This window comes from Otolemur garnettii, unplaced genomic scaffold, assembly GCF_000181295.1.
Source record: "Otolemur garnettii isolate 467f Iridium unplaced genomic scaffold, OtoGar3 scaffold00073, whole genome shotgun sequence".
Lineage (NCBI taxonomy): Eukaryota > Metazoa > Chordata > Mammalia > Primates > Galagidae > Otolemur > Otolemur garnettii.
The window spans coordinates 4,236,235-4,259,457 of record NW_003852468.1 but is presented as its reverse complement, the minus strand read 5'-3'; the positions used below and the strand labels follow the sequence as shown (position 1 = coordinate 4,259,457).

Here is a 23,223-nt window from a genome sequence, read left to right as displayed (position 1 = left end):
ATCCCCCTGAGTCTCCAGGATAGATTCACCACCCCCATCCCCCTGGGTCTCCAGGATAGAGTCACCACCCCCATCCCCCTGGGTCTCCAGGATAGAGTCACCACCCTCATCCCCCTGGGTCTCCAGGATAGATTCACCACCCCCACCCCATTGGGGCTCCAGGATAGATTTAAAGAGTGGCCCTTTTATCCGCCCATGCCATCTCACTTTCCTATTTCCAGGTCAGAGAAGACAAGACTGATGAAAAAAATCTCTGTAATGGCAGGTGCCACCTGAGGGGGACTGGTCCCATTACTCAGCCTCCCTGCGCACCACTGTCCCCCACTTTCCTGTTGTTTGTATCATTTGTCTACCTTTCTTATCTCTTTCTATAGTTTTTTTTTTTTTTTTTTTTTTTTTTTTTTTGAGACAGAGTCTCACTTTGTCACCCTGGGTAGAGTGCCATGGTGTCATAGCTCACAGCAACCTCAGTCTCATGGGCTCAAGCAATCTCTTGCCTCAGCTTCCTGAGTAGCTGGGACTACAGGTGCCCACCACAGTGCCCAGCTATTTGTAGAGACAGAGTCTTGCTCTTGCTCAGGCTGGTCTCAAACCCCTGAGCTCAGGTAATCCATGCTCCTTGTCCTCCCAGAGTGCTTGGATTACAGGCGTGAGCCACCACGCCTGGCCCCTTCTTTCCACAGATTTTAAACTCTGCTAAGGACAATGGTCCTGTCTTCTTCACCTTGTAACTACTCACATCTAGTTCACTGCATCCTATAAGTCAACAGTGGGAGTTTTTCTCTTCTTAAAAATAATACATATTTACGGTAGAAAGTTTAGAAAACGTAATAAAGCAAAAGTAGGACAATAAAATCACCTGTAATCCCATCATCCAAACACAAGCACTGTTCACTTTTTGATGTGAATCTTATTAGTCTTTAACTAACAGATTAACAAACGACACATGGGAAATAAATAAGGCAACATTGCTTATTCCTACTAAGTGCTAGAATTATGTGGTCGTTCCCAGCAGCATTTGTGATGTGTATCATTTATCCATTCAGTATCCTTAGGAAAAGGACTAATTTATCATCTCCATTGTATAGGAAAGGAAGCGACACGAGAAGATGAAGCATCTTCCCTAAAGTCACACAGTTGGCAAGTGGCAGAGCTGAGATGAGAATCTGCCTCTCGAATCGTCACTTAACTGACTCCCATACACTTGTCAAGGGTCGGGGCTCAGAGAAGGGCGTGCTCCTCCTCTCTGCCTAGGGAGCCCGTGCTCCATGAGGGGACACCAGCTTCAGCTGATGAGAGCGCCTCAGGCAGAGCAGAGGCACAGGTCAAAGGGGCCCTTGGGAAGCCTGCCCCCCCTACACCATGTGCCTGCCCACTGCTGCCTGCCCAGGGGCCTACGTCCTCCACTGTCCTCAGCCACCCTCTCACACTGCTGCCAGTCCCCACAGTCCCCACACCCACACTGATGTTGCTCAACAGGCAGGACAAAGGAAAGACACAAGGAGGCAAAGGACACTACAGAGAGAAAAGGAAGCACGTGGCATTTCCCTTTCTGCCCTGAATAGGCTCATTGTACCCAGCTCCCCTAGGCTGGGCTGGGCCCGCCAGACAGAAACAGCAGACTTACAAGAAACAACTTAAGTAAACAGTCCTGGAGTTCTGGAGGTTGAGCCTTCATGCGGTGTAGCCCTGAGGACAGCAAGTGGAGCTTTTCAGAATAGGACATCTGCTAAATTGATTCCAAGAGAAGACCCCCTCTGACCACATCCCCTGTCTGTGCAGCCTCAGTTCTTCCTGGTCCAAGAACAGCTAAGTGGCAAATTCATGGCGAGAGTTACCATCTGGCTCTCCGACTGCTGAGCCAGACAGCTGACTTGTAATTGTGACCCAGGGTTTTCACTGACTTTGAGGGAGTTACTTATCTCTCTGAGACTCAGTTCCTTTATCTGCAAAAAAGGAATGAGAGTAAGTCCTGCTTTGCTGCTCAAAGATACTATGGACGGCATGTGTCCTCCCCACCAGCGAAAGTCAAATCTTGAAGTCCTAAGCCCCAGTACCTCAAAATGTGACTTTACTAGTGGAAATGGGGTCATTGCAGACGTAATTTGTTGAGAAGAAGTCACAGTGGAGTAGGGTGGGGAGTGGCCCCTAATTCAACATGATTGGTGTCCTTATAAAAAGGGGAAATTTGGACACATCCATGCGGAGGACACCCAGTGGAGATGAAAGCAGAAACCTACAAGCTAAGGAATGCCAAAGTAAGCACCAAAAGTTAGAAGAGAAGGGTAGAACAGATTCTTTTTTACAACTCTCAGAAGGAACCGCCCCTGCAGACAGCTGATCTCCAACGTCCAGCCTCCAGAACTGTGTGAAACGTGTTTCCATTGTTTAAGCCACCCACACGTTTGTGGCACTTTGTCACATAGCCCTACCAGACTAATACAAAAAGACCAAATTAGTTAATGTGGCACAATTCATACAGGGCTATTCATGTACCACTTTTTACTACAAATAAATTCGACCTGTAAGCTATTTGCTGTGAGTTCATTACTAAAAGCTGTAACTTTTACGGAGCAGGCGTGCTGGACAGCAAAGACACCAAACAGATAGCTGGACACTCACCACGGGGAGGGGGACAACAGAGGTTATGGGTTTCAGTCAAAGCAGCTGAGTCCCTCCTTCCCCACCAGGCCCACATGTTGTCCTTGCTGAGGAAGCAGAACTTGCCATCTGTCACCAAGTTCCCTATCCAAGCGGGAGTCACCTTGAGGTTTGTTCCCTTGGGAAACAGCTCAACCTTTCAGAGCCTTGGACAGAGAAGCAGGAACTATAAGGGCAGCCAAATTAAATAGTTCCTGTCTGTTGCTTATTAATTGTTTTTGCTTATTAATTTTTTGAAAAGATGAATAAAATATTTCTCATATGGTGTTCTTCTTACTTTGGTTTCTGGTATTTACTCCCAGAATAATTTCTAATAACTCTGCTTCAGGAAATTTTTGATGCAAAACTATGTCCTCTAACCACTGTAGTGAAATTCACAGTGTGTGTCTGTCCCCCACCTCCTACAAAAGGGCCCAAATAAAAAGCCATATTTTGAGAAGACTTGTTCATTTAGGAAATAGTGATTAAGTACTTACTATGTTCAAACACGGTGTTAGGCAATATGCCGGGAATATGGAGAGGAAGAGAATAAAGTCCCTGCCCTCAAGCAGCTTATAGTTAAATTGAGGTCACACACACACACACACACACACACCCCTCTAGGTAACAATACAATGCCGAATGTGGTCAGGGCTTCAATAAAGAGAATTCTAGGGAGGTAGAAAGTATTCACACTTGGGAAAATCTAAGTGTATTTTCAAGAAAAAATTTTAAAGAAAGTGAAGAGAAAGACTTTATTCAGGAATACGTTCAGCTGCCTGGTGCAGTGGCTCACGCCTGTGAGGAGGGGAGGTGGATTGCTTGAGCTCAGGAGTTTGAAACCAGCCTGAGTAAGATCCCATCTCTACTGAAAATAGAAAAACTAGCTGGGTGTCTTTGCAGGTGCCTGTAATCCCAGTTACTGGGGAGGCTGAGGCAAGAGGATTGCCTGACCCCAAGAGTTTGAGGTTGCTGTGAGCTATGACACCATGGCATGCTACTCAGGGTAACAGAGTGGGACTGTCTCAAAAAAAAAAAAAAAAAAAAGAAAGAAAGAAAAGAAAAGAAACAGAAAAAGAAATCTACTCAGCTGATCTATGCCGCTACATACTCTGTCCATGCTATTTCTGCTGCCCTGGTCAGGGGTGTGGGGAGTCAGGGTCACACAGTTCAGTACTCTGGGCTGGAGATACTTGCAGAGGGTGCAGAACTCACAGCCTCCCAGGTGAGGGGCCAGCTCTGCAGCCTGGAATTCTGCCCCCACCTTCACCGTCTTCACTTCCTTCACATGTCTTTGCTGCCGCTGTCTCGGGCAGGACTTGAAAGGAATTGGGCATTTGTTCAAATGTGTTATATGTGTTCCTGAAAAAATCTCACATTCTTCAATGTTGCACAATAAAGAGAAAAGGGCTTGTAGGGGAAAAACAGGGTTAAGAGCAGACTGCTCAAAACCTATGTGGTGACTTTGTACTAACAGAAACAGTAATTGGCACCTGGAGAGATAACTGTGCTAGCCAAGGCGGGCAGCTCAGTAGGGCCAGAGGCTCCTTCTGGGAATATTAAAAATGCACGAATATAATAAAATAAGCATGCTGGCTCGTGGGTGCTGCGACCCAGTGGGGTTGTTGTGAAGCTGGGCATAGGGGAAGCGCGACCTGGGATGTGCTTCCACGGAGAGGAAGCCCCAAGTATAGGTGTTCATTCAAAAAATTTTAAAAATGAAATAAAAATAGAGCTGAAAGCCATGCTGAGTCTTTCCCACTGAGGCTGTCATTCTATTCTGCTATTTCAGCCCGACTTGCTTTGGAAAGAAACGCACCCATGCGAGCCAGCACAACCTCCATGTTCCATGCTGTTATTCCTCTGTTTTCCAGCCACACACGAGCTAATTGAGCTGTGCATTGCAGCGTACACACTGTGGTGCTGTGGTACACACCAAGAAATAAACTAGGGGAGGGACACCTGGCGCTGAAGGACAAACTTTCATTGTGTCAGAGGTCCCTGAGGCTGGTAACACCACAGCTGATGCTCCCAGGGGATTCTGTGTGGCCGTGCCCTACACACGGCCTCTCATTCAACCCCTACGAAAGCCCTGTGAGGTAAGTGCCACTCTCACTGCCCTTTTGTGTGTGGGGAAACTGAGGCTTAGGTTAAGTAACAGATGCAGCTCTCACGGTTATGAAGTGGGAAAGTCTGGTTTCAAACCCAGGGAGTATAACTTCACAAACTTGAGCTCTTAGCCCTTAGAAAAAGTCCCTGGGCAGTGCTCAAGGAGTAGGGTGCCAGTCCCTATACCTGAGGTGACAGGTTCAAACCCAGCCCTGGCCAAAAACTGCAATAACAACAACAACAAAAAAGAAAGAAAGAAAGAAAGAAAAGCTCCCACATGGCAATAGACCATGGGTTCAGAGGCTCCTCCCACCCCACCTCTGGCTCCTTTGCGGAAAACAAGGGCTTTATGTATCTGTTATAGTGTGTATAGAGCCCTCAGTCTGGAAAACATAAAATGCTCTTTGTTTTATTCAAACATGAATGGTTTCTATGTTCTCAAGTTTCTGCCTCCTTCTCAGACACTGACAGACTGAGAGATACCGCATTCCTGCTGTAGATTAGCAGTTTAGCTCCATTTGTGTAATTGATACATGTTTAAAACCCTGACAACTCCATGAAGTTAGCAAATGTGTGATCAGTCTGAAAATCCCAAGTTTAATGTTTGAGTAAATCCAGTTGTAGTAAACATATTGCTTTGTTCACAAACTAACAAAGTGACTAGGTTTATAAAGAATACTGACATTGAAGACATTTATTTCAGCATATCCAGAAAGGTACTTCCCCCTCCTCCCCGCCATGTTTTAAAACACTATGTGAAACAAAGCATTGGGCTTCAGGGTAAAATTATCTAACCATTTCCTGGACATTGAATAGTGTAGGTTTCGGGCTTCTGAGAAACTTAGATGGTTGTCTACTCAAGTTTCCTTTTGTTTCCTGAAGAATCCAGGGTATGGAGTATGTTTTTAGATCTCTAACTCTCTCCCCTGTCTCTCTTTAAGCTGGTAAAGTTAAGGTCAGCTTTGTTCCAGGGAAGCAAGAGCAGGAACATCAAGAATGGTGAGTGGAGGCTCAAGAACTTGGCAAAGAGGAGCCATGACTTGGGGCTGAGAGGTGCACGTGGAGGAGAGAAGGGCAGCCCTGCTCTGTCCATGTGTGGGATGGGGGCTTTCATGGCAGTGATGGCCAGGCTTTGTGTTGGGAAAGGGATTCTAGGAGAGTGCATATGGGAGACTAGGCTATTGAGGTATGCCTTCCAGCTGCCTCTAAGAATCAGGACACAGTATTGTGGATTATTGCTCCAAAGCACAGGTACTGGGATTACATCACGACCTGGTCCAGCACCACAAAACCAGGGAGATGTGGCCAGCAAATGTTGGATCCCACAATGTTGCATGCCAAAAATCATTCAAATGATTAGTAGTGGTGGCCTAGAATATTATGTTGGAAAGGGCTGGAAGGTTGCCCCTGGGCTCATAGAGAAATGTGGCCCACAGATTGGTGTTTGCTCCATGAGCACGTAGTTCCATGCATGTATCTCTGGGTTAGCAGCACCACACAAAAGGGGGCTTTATCTGACCACTAACTACAGAACTACCGTAATCTCAGGCTAATTTAATAGAAATGTAATGACAGTGCACTGGGGTGCTGGCTGACGAACTTCTGTGTATATTTGTGCCCCACACTTTAAGAAGAACACTGATTGGGTGGCACCTGTGGCTCAGTGGGTAGGGCGCTGGCCCATATACCGAGGGTGGCGGGTTTGAACCCAGCCCCAGCCAGCTAAAACAGCAATGACAACGCAACAAAAAAAGAGCCCTGTGTTGTGGCAGGTGCCTGTAATCCCAGCTACTTGGGAGGCTGAGGCAAGAGAATCGCTTAAGCCCAAGAGTTGGAAGTTACTATGAGCTGTGATGCCATAGCACTCTACTGAGGGTGACATAGTGAGACTATGTCTCAAAAAACAAACAAACAAAAAAAAACCCACTGATACTGCTTAACAGTATATTTAAGATAAGGTTTATCCTTATATTTAGGATAAGGTTTAGGATAAGGTTTAGGATAAGGTATAGGATAAGGTTTAGGATAAGGTTTAGGATAGGGTATAGGATAAGGTTTAGGATAAGGTTTATCCTTATATTTAGGATAAGTTTTTTCGACCTCAGTGCCCAGCCAGAACGACTCGGGCTGGGTAACTCTGTTGGTGAGGAGCTGCCCGTGCCTTGTAGGACATTCAGCAGCAGCCCCGGCCTCTACCTTCTAGATGCTGTTGCAACAACCAAAAATATTTCCAGACAGTCACCCCAGTTGAGAGCCAATGATTTGGGAGAAGTGAAGCTGGAGTGGTGATCTGATTAGGAAATACTTCTTCTGAAAAATATTTAAAGGAACTGGAGTGGATTCATTTAAAGAAGAATAAATGTAATTATGTCATTTCATGGTTGAAAGGTGCTGTATGGGTCTGTTTTCCATCACTCTGGAAGAGCCAAAGCCATGGAATGGAAGTCCTAGGAGGCTGGGCATGGTGGCTCACTCCCGTAATCCCAGCACTCAGGGAGGCCACAGTGGGTAGAATGCCTGAGCTCAGGAGTTGAGATCAGCCTGAGCCAGACCCAGACCCCATATATAAAAATAGGGCGTTGTGGTGGGGACCTGTAGTCCCAGCCACTCAGGAGGCTGAGGCAAGAGAATCACTTGAGCTCAAGCGTTTGAGGTTGCTATGAGCTATGACACCGTATCACTCTACTGAGCGTGACAAAGTAAGACTCTGTTTCAAAAAAAAAGAGAAAGTTCTAGGGGATTACATTTAGATTCAACATAAAGAGAAACGAACTTTGCAACAGAGCTGGCTGGTACTAGCCTGACACTGCAGAATTTCCTCCCAGTGGAAGGGCTGGGTAACCAGCTAGGGAGGGCAGTGTGTAGGGAAGAGTTTCTAGCACTGGATGAAGATTCAAATAATTTGGAAAGTCTCTCTCAATGACTTAGTTATATGCTTCTGTCATTGGATATTCCCTGGGATTTGCTCTGGCCTTGCCCTCTCCAGTTTTGTAGTCTGTGTATGTCCCCTAAAACCTTTGCTAATGATCTGACAATGATAAGTGGTACTTATTTGGCTGCACGTATCTCATTTAATCTCCACACCAACTCTGTGAAACAGATACTATTATCTTTGTTTTATCTAGGAGGAAGTTGTGCTCTAAAAGTAACTCCCCTGAGGAATGACCCCTGGGAAATTAGAGCAGGATTATGAGAGCACATTCAGTGAAAAAAGATTGAGTCAGGCAGGCAGGGCTGACACGACACAGCTGGTCTGGTCTGTCCTACACGACCTTCACCTCCTGTGTCCCATCCTTACTGTTCTGTGAATTTGGCTCCCTCCCTAAAGATGTCCATCTTGGATAGTTTAGGGAGATTGATTTAGAAAATTAACCTTTGCATTGGAAATACTGTAATAGGTTATCAGTGAATTGTGCTGATTATTATTTAAAATAACATTTAATGTGGTCCTTACCTTGAACCTTTATGTATAAAACTGTGGTTTTGGAAATGGAAGAATGGAACAGTCTTGGGTAGGCTACTCTCACTGTTCTCCAGAATCGCTGGCCTTCCAAGGAATAAAGTTTAGTGGACCTGTCCCTGTCTCTGCATACTGGCTGACAGTGACAGGCGGCTGGACCATCTCTGTCTGGTAACAATTAGACTCAGATCTGAAATGCCATCATCACTGCTCTTTAATCATCATCTTGTACTTTATACAAATCCAAGTAAATCTCGGGGTTCAAATCAGTTGCCAGGTGTGTGTTTTGTGCAATGGTTACCCATGGAAGGACAGCAGACACGGTTTGACACAGATGAAGACATTCATCCCCCCACACCCCCAGGCATCTTTTGTCTGAGGCTCTGGAAGGAAAAGTGGAAGAGGACTATCAGCTGCAAAATTCCAGAATGTTGATTAGTAGATATCTTTCCTTAAACAATATCTGAGTCTGCAGCCAAGTCATTCCCTCGCATTCTCAGCCTGCTATTTATAACTGTCCCCTGCTTGCCCCAAGCACACATTAGCATTTCATCCTTGGTGCACACCGTTTTACACCGCACAGGCAGAGCGCGACAAAAGTCAATACAAGGTTGATTACTAGTCCTTTCCCCATCATACCTGTATTTCCCGTTCCTCCTTATTCACTGCAGAGAAAAAAAAATTTTCCAGAAGATTCTTGCAGCAGTATAACTGATCGCATTGTGTTGACTAACGACCACACTTCAAACCTTTTATGGCCCTCCCACAAAGTGCCTGCACTGTTAGAAAAGCCGTGAGCAGTCCGTGTGGTCTACACTGAAACAGCCTGATTGTTTGGATTCCAAACTGCGGGGTAGGCGAGATTTCCGCGGGCGCTCGCGGCACCGCAGGGGGTGAGGTCTGGCGGCTAAAGAAGGCTCCCTTTGACGACCCGCCGGCCCCAGGCCGCTCTGGCCTTCACCCGACTCCTCCCCACCGCCACCGCGGCCTGGCCTCACCTGGCTCTGCCACCCCCGCTTAACCCCTCCAGCTCCAGCCCAGCGGAGGGTGAGGGCGGAGACAGCCTGATCATCTGTGGGCAAAGACCAGGCGCGGCGTCCCCCCCAAGCTCCGCGGAGACCCCGCGTTGGGGCGCTCACCCCGCACCTGCCTCCAGATCCCACACTGCTTTTCCACAGGGCTGTTGCAAGAGTCCAAAGAAACAATCCTTTGTAAAGGATTTGTAAAATGCTTTGTAAAGTGTAAAAATTAGCTATTACTTTTAAACTGTAAATGTTAGTTTTTACTTCTACCCCTCTCCCCCAATTTAAATGAATCCAGATTGGGTATAAAGTTCAAACTGAACTCGGGAATTTCATCCTAAAGTGCCCCAAGCTATTTTTCTAACCTTTCTCCCCTTCTTAACCCCCTGTGTTCTCATCAGGCTGATCTGTTCCTGGTCCCCTGCAGACCTCTGCCTAGAACACCCCTCCATCAGCTCAGCTCCGCACCACGGAGGACCAGCCCAGAGCGGCCGCCTTCCTTCCCTTAAAGATCTAAGGGAGTGGGGCGGGAAGGTGAGCCTGGGAAGGCTGGACCTGTGAGAGAGGCGGAGGGAGGGCACCCCTGCACGGGGGTTAGGACAAGAGCTGGGCCAGGGAACCAGGCACCAAAAGTTCTGAAGGAGGGACAGAGCAGGCTCCCTCTGGGAGAGTGCCCATCTTCCCATGCCACCGAGGTCTTAAGTCCCCGCCATCTGGGCTTCAGGCAGATGGATGGCCCGACAGAGCAGGTGATCTATAATCTAGATTGCCTCTGCAGCCCCCTAAAGCCACAGTGAGCGTGCTGACTGTTCATTCCTTTTCTTGCTTCAGGAAACCCGGCCTGTCACTGAAAAGGTTCAGAGAGGTGCTTGGGCTGGTTGCCTCTCAGAAAGCCTAGCCCTGGGATTAGTTTGTTGCTTACTCATTAATAAAGCTGAAAACAAGTATATCTGTTACCCTCAGAGCTTTTCTCTGCCAGAGCACATGCACCTATCTCAGGCAGTCTGATTCCTTTATGTTCTAAAACAGGGCACAGTGTCATAATTGTAGACCCCAAGGCTACTGTCATCAGTCTTTTTGTTTAGTAATGCCAAACAGTCTTCCCAGTGAAAACAGATGGCTGTTTCCTGCAAATCATCAGGGGATATATTGTTCAGTCTCCCAAAACTTCCACCAGGAGTCCCACTACAAATCCTTGCCTGCCAGGACCAAAGTCTCATCTTTCAGGCTTGGGCACAGTCTGGCAGGTGTGACTGTGTAAGGCTTGCAAGAACTGAGGTGTGACAACCAGGCTGCCAGACCCATCCCTTAGGGCTGGGCTTGCCCAAGCCAATTCCCCCACTAAAGGGCAGCTCTGGACTGTGTCAACTCCTCCTTGCCCAGATCAAGGGCAATTCTGAAACACAAGGCAGGGAGACACTCCTTGTCCTAGGATAGACAGTTGTCCTTGAGTTGAGGACCCTTTTGTGGGCCTTTCCGCAACAGACACGGAAGAATCGTCCCTGGCCTTCCAGTCTGGAATCTGTAGCCTTCCTACCCCTTGAAGTGGGTCTTCAACCACAGACGTCAGGATTTCAGATTCTGCTGGTTGATCTTTTCTTTCTGATCCAACCTGATTTCCAGGGGCACTGATCTTACCTTTCTTCCATATTCTGCCTGAAGGGACTCCCAGCCTGATGCCCTAAGCCTGAGCCCTTAGTGTCCCCTTCTACTCCTCCTATCTCTGGTCCCTGCCCCTCATGGGCCTCCCCAACCCATTGCATCCCAGGGCCTGCACTGATCCAGGGAAGGGCTTCTGAATCACACAAATTCTGTTTCACTTTCTGAGAGACTTCTACACATTCAGATATGTTTTTTTAAAAAAATGATAAGATTACAAACTGTTGACTTAAACATAGAAAGTAAAGAATGCATAATAATCTTAAAATTTTAAAAAGTTGAAAACAAATATAAGCTCAAGAAGAGACAGGTAGATTGCTCAAGCTCAGGAATTCAAGACCAGCCTGAGCAAGAGCGAGATCTTATCTCCAAAAATAGAGGGGCATTGGGAGGCTAAGGCAATGACGCCTCAGCACTCTACTGACGGTGACAAAGTGAGACCCTGTGCCATATAAGTAAATAAGCCAAGCCATTTCTTCCTTTTTATGCCTTTGTTCCTGCTGCTTTTCAAGTTCTTAGAACATGTCGGGAACTCACTAAACGCTTGCTGAGTAGTGCTCCACCTTACAGACTGCTCTTTGCTGAGTATTTTAGCTCATAGTCTATTAAATAGGTTGAATTAATGAATAAATAAATATCCATCCTGTGTTGCCAAGGGAAACTAACACATTCTTAACCTTTGAGAAGCTGCTTGTGGGAGAAACTATTATTTATCTTCCTCTCTAAAGAAAAATAGTCTTTAAAAAATTGTAGTATATGAACTTTTGCTGATACTACATGTTATAACAAAATGCCTTGGAGGGTTGAATGTGTAAGACTGGATGACAGTAGTCAGGAAAGGAACCTGGAGAAGGACTTACCTGATAAGAGCCACACTCTTTTTTTTTGAGACAGAGTCTCACTATGTTGCCTTCAGTAGAGTGCCATAACATCGTAGCTCACAGCAACCTCAAACTCTTGGGCTTAAGCGATTCTCTTACCTCAGCCTCCCAAGTAGCTGGGACTACAGGCTTATGCCACAACGCTCGGCTATTTTTTGGTTGAAGTTCTCATTGTTGTTTGGCAGGACTGGGCTGGATTCGAACCCACCAGCTACCGTGTATGTGGCTGGCACCCTGCTGAGCTACAGGCACCAAACCAATAGCCGCACTTGATTATTCATTAACTTGAATCCTCTTGGTCATTTCTTTCCACAAATAAAGTACAAAATAGCAATGTCCCTCTAAAAGAAAAAGAACTTTGTAGGAAATGAAGAGTTAAATTTCTAGCAATAATGCATACTAAACATCCATTTAAAAAGAACAACCTTACTAAAAAACACTAAAAGTACTGAATTAAAAAAAAAAAAAGGACAAAACCACACACACACTTTTGAATATTTGGATTTGCTGGCAAGAAAAATAAGGAAATTTGCACAGGTTAAAAAAACTAAAACATAGGCTGGGTGGTGGCTCACACCTATAATCCTAGCACTCTGAGAGGCCAAGATACGTTCAGATACGTTTTTTTTTTTAAAATGATAAGATTACAAACTGTTGACTTAAACATAGAAAGTAAAGAATGCATAATAATCTTAAAATGGATTGCTTAAAATGGATTGCTTGAGCTCAGGAGTTCAAGACCAGCCTGAACAAGAGCCAGACCCCATCTCTACTTAAAAAGAGAAAAACTAACCAGACATTGTGGTAGGCACCTGTAGCCCAAGCTAATTGGGAGGCCGAGGCAAAAAGATCGCTCAAGCCCAGGAATTTGAGGTTGCTGTGAGCTATGGCACCATAGCATTCTACCCACTCTACCCAGGGCAACAAAGTGAGACTCTCTGTCTCAAAAAAAAAAAAAAAAAAAAAAAAAAAGCCGAAACAGGAATCCAGACTGGGAAGAGTGCAGAACACATTGGCTGTGTATCCCAGTGGCCAAAAGCTTTTGTCTTAAGTGCCGTGCAGAACACCAGAGGCAAAGCTAGGACCATACAAGCTGGGGACTCCTAAGCTAGACCCCCTACCTCCTCATTGCCAAAGGCCACGACCTCACTTGGTCTTTGTTCTGAGTGAAGGAAAAAAATATTGCTTGAAATTGTGTGTGTATACACCAGTCACCACACGGGTTTGAGGCCTGAATTCACAGCCGCTCCAGTCCCAAAGATCCTTAAACCAAGAATTAACTTGAAAGAACTCCTAGTTGGTAAAGCTGCAATGTTTCATAGAAGCAAAACCATTCTCTGAAGAAATACACCCTTGATCCAGGCCTCAAAGAATTCCAATAGGTAATCCCCTCAAATGTGCATAAATTCCTAATAATAAAAATCACAAAGTTCATAAGGAAAAAGCTACCAGGGGCAGGACTTGATAGAAACAAGGGGCAGATAGGAAATGAAAAGACTTAAGATGTTGAAACCATCTGAGACAGGCTATAAAATAAGCCTTTTTAATATGTGAGAATAAATGAATGAAAGAATGGAAAGTCTCAGAAAGGAACAAGAGACTAGAAAACCTGACCAGATGGATTTGAAGAAGAATCAAGCTGAACATCTTAGAAATGAAAAATAAATAATTGAAATGTAGAACTCAGTGGGCAGGTTTAGTCCATGAGATGCCACTGCAGGGAGGATTTGTTAAGCAGAAGCAGAAGGTGAAGGAACCACACTGGAGGCGGGATGGAGACACAGGCAGGAAATGTGAGAGAACAGGGGGGACACATGAGGACCTGAAATGAGAAATTGTAGCTTCCATCTTTCCATCTACTCAGTGGTCTAGAAGGGAACACCGGAGTTTGAAAGAGAAGCAATGTTCAAAGAGAAAAAGACTGAGTCTTTATGAAAGCTTCTACTCTTCAGATTCAGGAAGGCCAAGGAATCTCAGGTAGGATAAATAAAAAGAAAACTATAATAAGACACTTCATGGCGAAACTGAAGAAGGACAAAGATAGTAAAAATAGCAAAAGAATAGACAGATTACCTAAAAAGAAATGATAATCAGACTAATAGCTAACTATCCAGAGTAATGAGAGAAGCCAAAAAAATGATGGGATTATAACTTGTAGGTGCTGTGAGAGAGGAAATGTGAGGCAGGGAGTATGACAGACACCCATATGACATGTGAAGAATGTGTGGCTCCCATTCATAAGACTTTATGTCCATTAGATGCCACCATAAAAGCAGGACCTTCACCAAAGGATAGAATCAGCCTTGATGGCTGTCCAAAGAATCTGTGTCAGGAACATTGAGTAAGCTGGAGAAATGAGTCATGAACAAAGCTTCCCCATTCAGGGGTCCAAACCATCGAGAACTTCAAGAGATGGACCAAAACAAGCATTTACTGGGCCAACCTAAGAGTCCCCTGAAGCCTGAGCAGCGCTGGGCCGTCAGGCAGGCAGACTAAGCTTGTCCTTCCGGCCCCAGCAAAGCAGGGTGGTAACCTGTACCTATCACCAAGGCCAACACACTCACAGAATGAGGCCCGAGGTAAAAGCTTCAGAGAACTCATCTAGAAATTTGTCAGCATAAAAACTAGGAGGAAGTGTTTTTTTTTAAATTGTACCTTGCGTGTACATTATTGTTTTATAGTTCAGTATTCTTTATACTTTGAATTACAGACTGGTTGGTGGGAGCATTGCTGGGCACTCCTACCATTTTCTTAATACTTAGGGCATCATCTCTGAGCTTAGAGGGAAAATGTGTAAGGAGGGAGGGAACTAGTAAGACCTTCTTCACTTGGTGCTTCCTTCATGACATATACACGTGACATCTATAGCTGCAGTCCCCAAACCCCAGGCTGTGAAGACCACTGGTCTGTGACCTGTTAGGAACCAGGTTCCCCACAGGAGGTGAGGGGCAGGCAAGGGAGTGAAGCTTTGCTGTATTTATAGCGCTTCCCATGGCTCGCATCAGCGCCTGAGCCTCCTGTCAGGTGGGCAGCACCATTAGATTCTCATAGGAGCCTGAACCTGACTATGAACTGTGCATGTGAGGGATCTAGGTTGTGAGCACCTGTGACAATTGAATGCCAGTGATCTGGGATGGAGGTATACTGAGCTTGAATCATCCCAAAACCATTCCCCCTTACCCCATGGAAATATTGCCTTCCATGGAAGCCATCCCAGGTGCCCCCAAACTGGGGACCATTGTGCTATAGAATAGTCCCTGGCGTGTGGCAGATGCACTAAAAATGTTGGTTCCTTTCTCTACTACCAAGGGGCCAAGGGCCACAGCAAGAAGCAGGGTGACTACAGATACACAATGTATTGTATTTCAAAGCCAAAGGCATAGAGGGTAGAGTTTAGGGAGGAAGGTCTCATCCAGGGACACTTAGAGGCAGATTCTGTTAGGAAACAATTCTCCAGCCAGCAATGCCAAGCCCATTTTCTTTTGGTCTGGAAACTGACAGCTTTGCCTCTCACTAACCCAGAAATGATAAAGGAACCAATGCTGGTTTGATGCTATAACAGCTAAGTCAAATCTTGACTTGAATTTAAGAAATTGGAATAAGAAACTAGCTCTGTTAGTGTTATATTAGTTCCTCCTGCTTTTAAGCATATCTTACCCAAACCAAAGACAGAAATAATTTTTCATATTTCAGTCAAAAACAACAGTTCTGGTGGCACTGGACTGAGAAACCCAGGAAGGGCAGCAGGGTTATGTGCTGTGGACTGAGGCCCTGGGAGGAAAGAGCGAGCGCTATGAGTCCTTTTCCTGCTGCCTGTAGGAAACCACCTACATTCTCTCAGAGGAAGTTTCCACGGTCTGCCATCAGAATCAGAATCTAGCTAGGTTGTGGATCTCCTGGTCATTGCCAAAGTGGCATTTATTGCACGAAATTCTGCTTCGTTGCTCTGAAATGTGGTCTGTAGTTATGGAAGCTATGTTTTCCCAAACCTGGAAATGTGTTTCAACAACGGTCGTGAGTGTTACTTCCAGATGTGAGAGGTCTGAAAGGCATAGTTTGGATTCACAACTATTTGAATTTCTGGAATATTTCAGTGGTTTGGAGAGATGCTAGGTAAAATAACTAAAATTAGGGCAGTCTTATGAAATGTGAGGCTCATGGCCTTGGTGTGGATGGACCCTGTGGGACACAATTTTTTCTTGGTGTGTAAAGTGGATCATCATTGCTTAGAAAACCAGAGGAAACATCCCCAGATTCTGGGACTCAGCAGCATGAACTTCAGGTAAGCTCTGACTGGTCACAGCTTCCTCTTTCCTGCCTCAGTAGTGTAAGAGGCACAAGCTCCTTCTTAGGCTTTTTTAGCATTTTCTTTGCAATTTTATGATGCCATATTTTATGTTAGGATAGGAGGCTGCGAAAGTGAAAGAAACTATTTATTGCAAAGCAAAATAAAGAACTGGATGGGAGCCAGAGTGCAGGGAATGAGAAGGTGGGTGCAGTGGATGGGCCCCTTACTTTCAATCCCCACTTCAAGTCCAGATATTCCTGTATGTTCAAGGATGCCAGGAAGCCGTGGGCTCTGTAGAGAGACACAGGTGAATCACGCAGGGCCGTGAACTTCTAAAATTCTAGATTCAGAGAGGATCACTATTTTTACAGTTAGCTGCTAAGATTTCTGATCCTCCTGTCAAATCCTTAAAAAAGGATCCTTTTCCTGTCTACTTTAACCAATTAAACAATATAACCGAGAACCTCTCATTAAATCGTGCCTTCAGGCACTTGAATATAACCGGGTGACAAATTAGTGGCATTTGTTCTGAAGCATGAAGTTCCCAAAGACATACACATCCTTTCAGCTCACTTGTCAGCCGCACAGAATCCTGATTCTTTAGTGCATGGCCTTCTCTCTAGATAATTTTTGAGGGAAACTCCTGACCATGTGTATCAAAACTGTCTCTGAGTTCTTGTTGTAGCTGGTACATTCCCCCATCGTGGACTTTCACACTGAATTGAAATTACCTGGTTACACATTTGTGTCTCCCTTAATCTCCTCTACATTTCTGAAGAACAGGGATTATATCTCTTCACTTTTGCACAAAGGATGTTAAATTTAAAGTTCCGACTGAGGTTTCCAAGATACAACAGATACTGCATACCAAAGTGAGGTACCACGTCACTGGGCAGAGTTCAAAAAGGAAATCTTTGAAAACCGTTTCCGTAATTCTCAGCCACCTCGCTCACTTTGACAATCATTTCCATAATTCTCAGCCACCTCGCTCACTTTGACAATCATTTCCATAATTCACAGCCGCCTCGCTCAGACAAAGGATATAAAAAGGGGCCAGAGTAGGAAGAGATTTTTGAAGATATTTTCTTTGGAGAAAAATTTTTTTCTGTGCTATGAGAACAGATTCCTCTCCCTTCTCAACAGGCAAATACAAAGCTTGACTTGAAGATCTTGTTGTATGCTCCTGCTGGGGGAAGGCGGGGGAAACCATGGCTTAGAGTCTATATCATACTTGAGGAATTCAATGTGGTCTGAAACAGAGGAGAGAGAGACAGACAGAGAGAGGAAACACGGAGAGGTGCATTGGAGAAGTCACTACTCTTGTAAGGCAAGGAAGGTGCTTTTCCAGCAGGGCACATATCTCTACAGCCATTCAGAGCCCTCAGCAATAGGACGACTTGGGAGGAGGGACTAGAGCAGTGGTGAGTCACCTGTGAAATGGACTTTGGAAAACCAGGGGCTGAAGCCACCCCAGGTAGTTAAAGGAGAAGCCAGATTTTCATTAGAGGCTTCAGAAGTTTCATCCTGTATTTCCCTATTGAGTGCACTTTAAAAGGTCAGAGGAAAATAAAAAGAGATTTCTGCTTTGATTGTAGCTACAGGTCATGCTGAACCAATTTATTAGTCACATTTATTTCACTAGGTGTCAGACATCGTGTCTGATTCATCCTAGGCATCTAATAAATGCTAAACTGAGATGACCTGATTTCAGAACACATTCTTTTTCAACTGTATCAAAATATGTCCACGAGACAGCCCAACTGAATGGCAGTCCAGATTTTATCTCAGGGTTATAGCTTCTTAAATTACAGTTCGGGGCAGGTTTTATGTGAATTTAACGACTAAATATAAGCACACATTTAGAAATCACCTTGATTATCATATGTAAGTAGAAACTAGTTTTCTAGCTCCAGAGATATGATCTTATTGTAACCCTCCTAGAGTCCAGATGTATGATAGTCCAGTTTTTGGCAATGTTATAGTAAAAGAAATATTAGTCCAGTGGGAAAGTTTAAGTGAAGCCAGTGAAATCTAAAAAAATACCAAAAGCTGAACATGGATAACGCATAGCAAAACTTCCTTTTGAAAAAAGTCCTCTTTGCCAACTTCTACTCTCCTTATAACGCCCCCCTCCCAAACTTTTCCTTTCCTGGAATTTCCCTCATACTCTCCCTGTAATCCACTCCTCACCTCTCCTGCTGCCTGGGTTCCTCTCTGTCACTAGCAGGTCCACTATCTTCTGTCCTTGTGTTGGAGAATAGGGAGACTTAGCTGAATATGTCAAGATTTTCATTAAGATGTTGGGTAGGGAAAGAAGAGGCTGTGAATATTTCATTGTTTTTCTCCTTCATACATTGAAAGGGAGACTCAACAAAGGGCAGTGTCAGGAGTGAGAAAAACAGATGACCTCTGTTTTAGTAGTTCTGAGACTTTTCAGAGGTGACCCTTCTCCACCTTGCAATAACTTTCATCTTTAACTTGATAATAAACTTCTAAAACAAGAAATGCATTCTTTTGGTTTTGTTCCCAATTAAAGTATATGGTATAATAGAATTTAGTCTGATATAATTTTTTAAATTTCATTAGTCACTGATACCTGGAGAAATGAGTGTACCTTACTGAGATTAAGATTAGATGGTAAATTAAGAGGAAGAAGGCTAAGAAATGACATCAGCAAGATGGTGGAAGAGAGTGCCCACTCATATTCCCTCATAACAATAATAATTTGGCAGCTGATGATGGACAAACATGCCTTTGTGGGAGCTTTGGGATCCAAGTAGGAAGTTGCAAAATCCCAGTGAAGCCTAATACTGAGGGGGGCCATCTGAGAAGCCAGGCTCATGCCTAGGTAGCAGGTTCATCAATCACAGTTCCAGCTATAGATCTGGGAATAGCCCAATCCCCTATAGATTCAGTTACAACCCTGTTTGGCCTTGTTCTTGACATGGCACTATTTGCCAAGGACCCAAAAGAGTCACACACAGTAGTGCCTCAAATAATAGGCCCACGGACTTTGGTCCCAATTATGAACCCTAAATCAGCCTGTGTCCCAGCTCCAGTCCCTCTCAGCCATCTCAGGGAGTAGTTCACCCAAGGACCTGGTAGGAGACATACCTGTCCACACCCCCAGATGCAGGCTTGCTGACCTCAGTCCAACTACAGATCCTGAGGGACACCTATGGACTGGATTCAATACTTCTCAGCTGTGGCTTGGAGGCATGATGGTACTGCCTACCCAGGAACCTGGCACAGGCGTGCCCATCCGTGGACTCATTGTAGATCCTGGAGCAGCATTGTGACTTGGTTCCATCTCTTCTTGGCCATAGATAGGGGCCAGTCCTGCCTGCCTGGTGACCAGGCAGAAGTCCTTCCAGGAACACAGTAGGAGCCATAACCATTCACATACCTGGTAATAAGCCTATCATCTGTAGGCCCCACAGCAAACCCTGAAGCAAGCCTTTGTTCTATTGTCAGCCCTACAGACCAAAGACTAGGAGGAATCTAGTCCATTCAGATACCAGATAGGAGGAGATCTATGACCACTTGAACCACTGGCAGTATGCCCCTAACCATGCACTTCATTGAAGACCTGGCTGCAGTTTTGTGAACTGGCTCCAAACCTGCTTAATTGCAATCCTGAAAACAATCCTGTCAGCCTTGAGAACAAACAGGAGAATGTCTTTACCTACCAAAAGCAATCTGTGATGATGAAAAGGGGTTGTTTTATCCTTTCAATGCATAAACATCAATGCAAGATCACACAAAGCATAAAAAAGTCAGGCATGATACTACCAAAGGAAACTAGTAAAGCTCTAGCAACAACTCAAAATATGAAAATCTATGAATTGCTTGACAAAGAATTTAAAATAATCATCTTAAAGGAGCCCAATGAGATGTAAGAGAACACAAATATAGACAGTGAGACAAAAATCAGGAGGACAATGCATGAAAGAATGAGAAGTTTAACAAAGATATAGAAACCATAATAAAGAGCCAAACAGAAATCCTGGACCTAAAGAATAAATGGCAGAATTGAGACATTCAATAGAGAGCTTCAACAGCAGGTTTGATTGTGCAGGAAAAAAGCATCAGCAAACTGGAAAATAGGTCAATTAGGCAGTAAGATGAACAACAACAAGAATAACAAAAAAGAGTAAAGAAAGCACATGGAACCTATGGGACACCATTAAGTGATCAAATATATTTAAAGAATACCAGCTGAAAACTTTCCAAATCTTGGGAGATACATGGACATCCAAAATCATGAAGCTCAAAGGATCTCAAGCAAGACCAACCTGAATAAGACACACTATAATCAATTTGTCAAAAATCAAAGGCAAAGAGAGAATTTTGAGAGCAGAAAAAAAAATAAACTTGTCACATACAAGGGAATCATGAAAAAACTATTGGTGAACTTTCAGCAGAAATCTTATAGACCAGAGGAATGGCATGATATATTTAAAGTGCAAAAGAAGAAAACCTGCCAATCAAAAATACTAAGCCCATAAAAACCATTATTCAGAAATGAAGGAGAGACAGATATTCCCAGACAAACAAAAGCTGAGGGTTTCCGTTACTGCTAGACCTGCTTTATAGGAAATAAAGATGGTCCTTGGGCTATAGACAAGACACATTACTGAGATTGTCTTTGGGTCTGATTTGTATGTAACTCAGATCCTTGATGAACAGCACATATGCATTAATGACAATAATAACAACAATAATGGTTCATATCTGGTAATAAAACAATGTAATAATAATATAATAATAATAATAATGTCCCTGTAGTGTAATAATAAGTTACAGAAACTATTATGTTTTTTCTTTTAATTCAAACAAACAGGATATAAAAAGCAAACTCATGGTGGTGCCTGTGGCTCAAAAGAGTAGGGGTGCCAGCCCCATATACAGGAGGTGGACGGTTCAAACCTAGCCTGTGGCCAAAAACTGCAAAAAAAGAGAAAAAAAAAGCAATACAAAAATAGTTAGATAAGAGATAGGAGAAATTTCAAAAAAGAATATTAAAGGTTAATACTCACCTAACGTTGCATCAACACTAACTAGGCCTATAGGAATTTTACACTCATTTTAATGTCCTAAAAAATCAATAATAAATTATCCATTTCAATTCTTAATCCACCAGGTTGTTTAGCAATACTGATATTTTCATTGGAGCTCTGCCCTTCACATATTCAATTATTCTCACTTTATCCCTTATAAATTGCTCCAATAGTTGAGTGACTGAAAACTAATGCTTCCCCAGTGGATGATGGCATCTGGTTTTTCTCCAAATGCTTAATTATTTTTACTTGGGTTTCCATTGTAATCATCTTTCTCTTCTCTGCAGGGTCACTTGGACTTGCAGTGGACTTTTACTTTGGAGGCATGGTCACGATTGTAAACACGGACTCACAATATCAAATTAAAAAGTTAAGATGAAATTGATGCTGTTTATAAGTGATCATATAAACAATGAGACCAGATGCTAGTGTAAAGATTCTGGTGTAAGTACCAATGAACTGCTTACACCATGTGAGTTTATTTTCATTCATGGAAAAAACTAGTTTCTGAATTATTAATTTATTTAATTATAAATTATTTTTATGGGAAGCCTTGGAAGCCCATTCAGAAGTGTGGAATGCCATTAGGTCAGGTTGTTCATAACCCAGGGACTGCCAGTACTGAAGAAAGTTCTTCAAGGTGAAATGAAAGGATGCTAAGTAACAATGTGAAATCATCTTTAAAAAGTATTAAATATAATGATAGCTAAAGTAATTTGTTAATGGGCACAAACCGTAAAAAATGCAAAGTGTGATATCATAAATGTGTGGGGGTAAAAATGTATAGTTTTATATGCAACTGAAGTTAAATTGTTAGGTTAAAGTGGACTATTACGTTTTATGTAAGACTTATTGTAACTCAAAAGGATAAAATTCTAGTAGATGCACAAAAGATAGAAAGAAAGGAATCAGACTACCACTGCAAAAAAAAAAAAAAAAAAAAGATCAAATTAGAAAGGAAGACAGCAAGACAGGAAGAAACAAACTTCCAATCAATCAGAAAATTATAACAAAATGAAATAGTAAATACAATCAGCAGTCTGTACTCACAGGCTTCACATCCATGGATTTAATTAACCATGGCTCAAAAATATTGGGAAAAGGATGACACCTGTGGCTCAAGAAGTAGGGTGCCAGCCCCATATACTGGAGGTGGTGGGTTCAAACCCAGCCCCGGCAAAAAAAAAAAAAAAAAAAAAAAAAAAAAAAAAAATAACTGCAAACAATATATATATATATATATATATTAGGAAAAATAATAAAAATAACAATATAACAATAAAAATAATGAAAGCTTTTCCTTTAAGGTCAGAAATATGACAAGGGTGCTCACTTTCACTACTGCTATTTAATGATAGTGCTGGCAGTTCTAGTTAGAGCATTTAGGCAAGAAAAAAAGATAATAGGCATCTAAATTGGAAAGAAAGGAGTTAAAATGTCTTTGTTTTCAGATGACATTATTATACATATTAACAACTCTAAACATTTCACACACACACAAAACCCTGGTAGAACTAATAAACAAATTGAGTAAAGTTGCAGGATGCAAAAATCAACATATGAATATCAGTTGCATTTTTATATACTAACAATAAATTATCTGTTAAAAAACTCTTATCTACAATAGTGTCAGAAAGAATGAAATACTGAGGAATAAACTTAACCAAGGAGTCTAAGAGCTATACATTGAAAACTACATTTAGAATAGTTTTGATGAAAGAAATTGAAGAAGACACAAATAAATGAAAAGTTATCCTATGTTTCAGGATTGGAAGAATTCGTAATGCTAAAATTTCCATACTACCCAAAGCAATCTACAGATCCAATGCAATTTCTATCAAAATTCCATGGTATTTTTTTCATAGAAATAGAAAATAATAAAAAAAATCATATGAATCACAGAAGATCCTGAATATCCAAAGTTCTTGAGCAAAAAGAACAAAGCTGGAGGTATCACATTTCTTGATTTTAAACTATATGACAAAGTAATTCAAAGAGTATGGTACTGCCATAAAAACAGACATAAAGATTAATGGAATAGAATAGAGAGCCCAGAAATAAACCCACTCATACACAATCAACCAATCTTTGACAAAGGCACCAA

General features: G+C 43.2%; 1 protein-coding gene across 1 annotated transcript in view; it reads right to left on the bottom strand.

The window, feature by feature from the left end:
• Positions 1–23,223, bottom strand: part of VTCN1 (V-set domain containing T cell activation inhibitor 1) — an 83,060-nt gene that overhangs the window by 24,368 nt on the left and 35,469 nt on the right. The gene's annotated exons all lie outside the window — the stretch shown is intronic.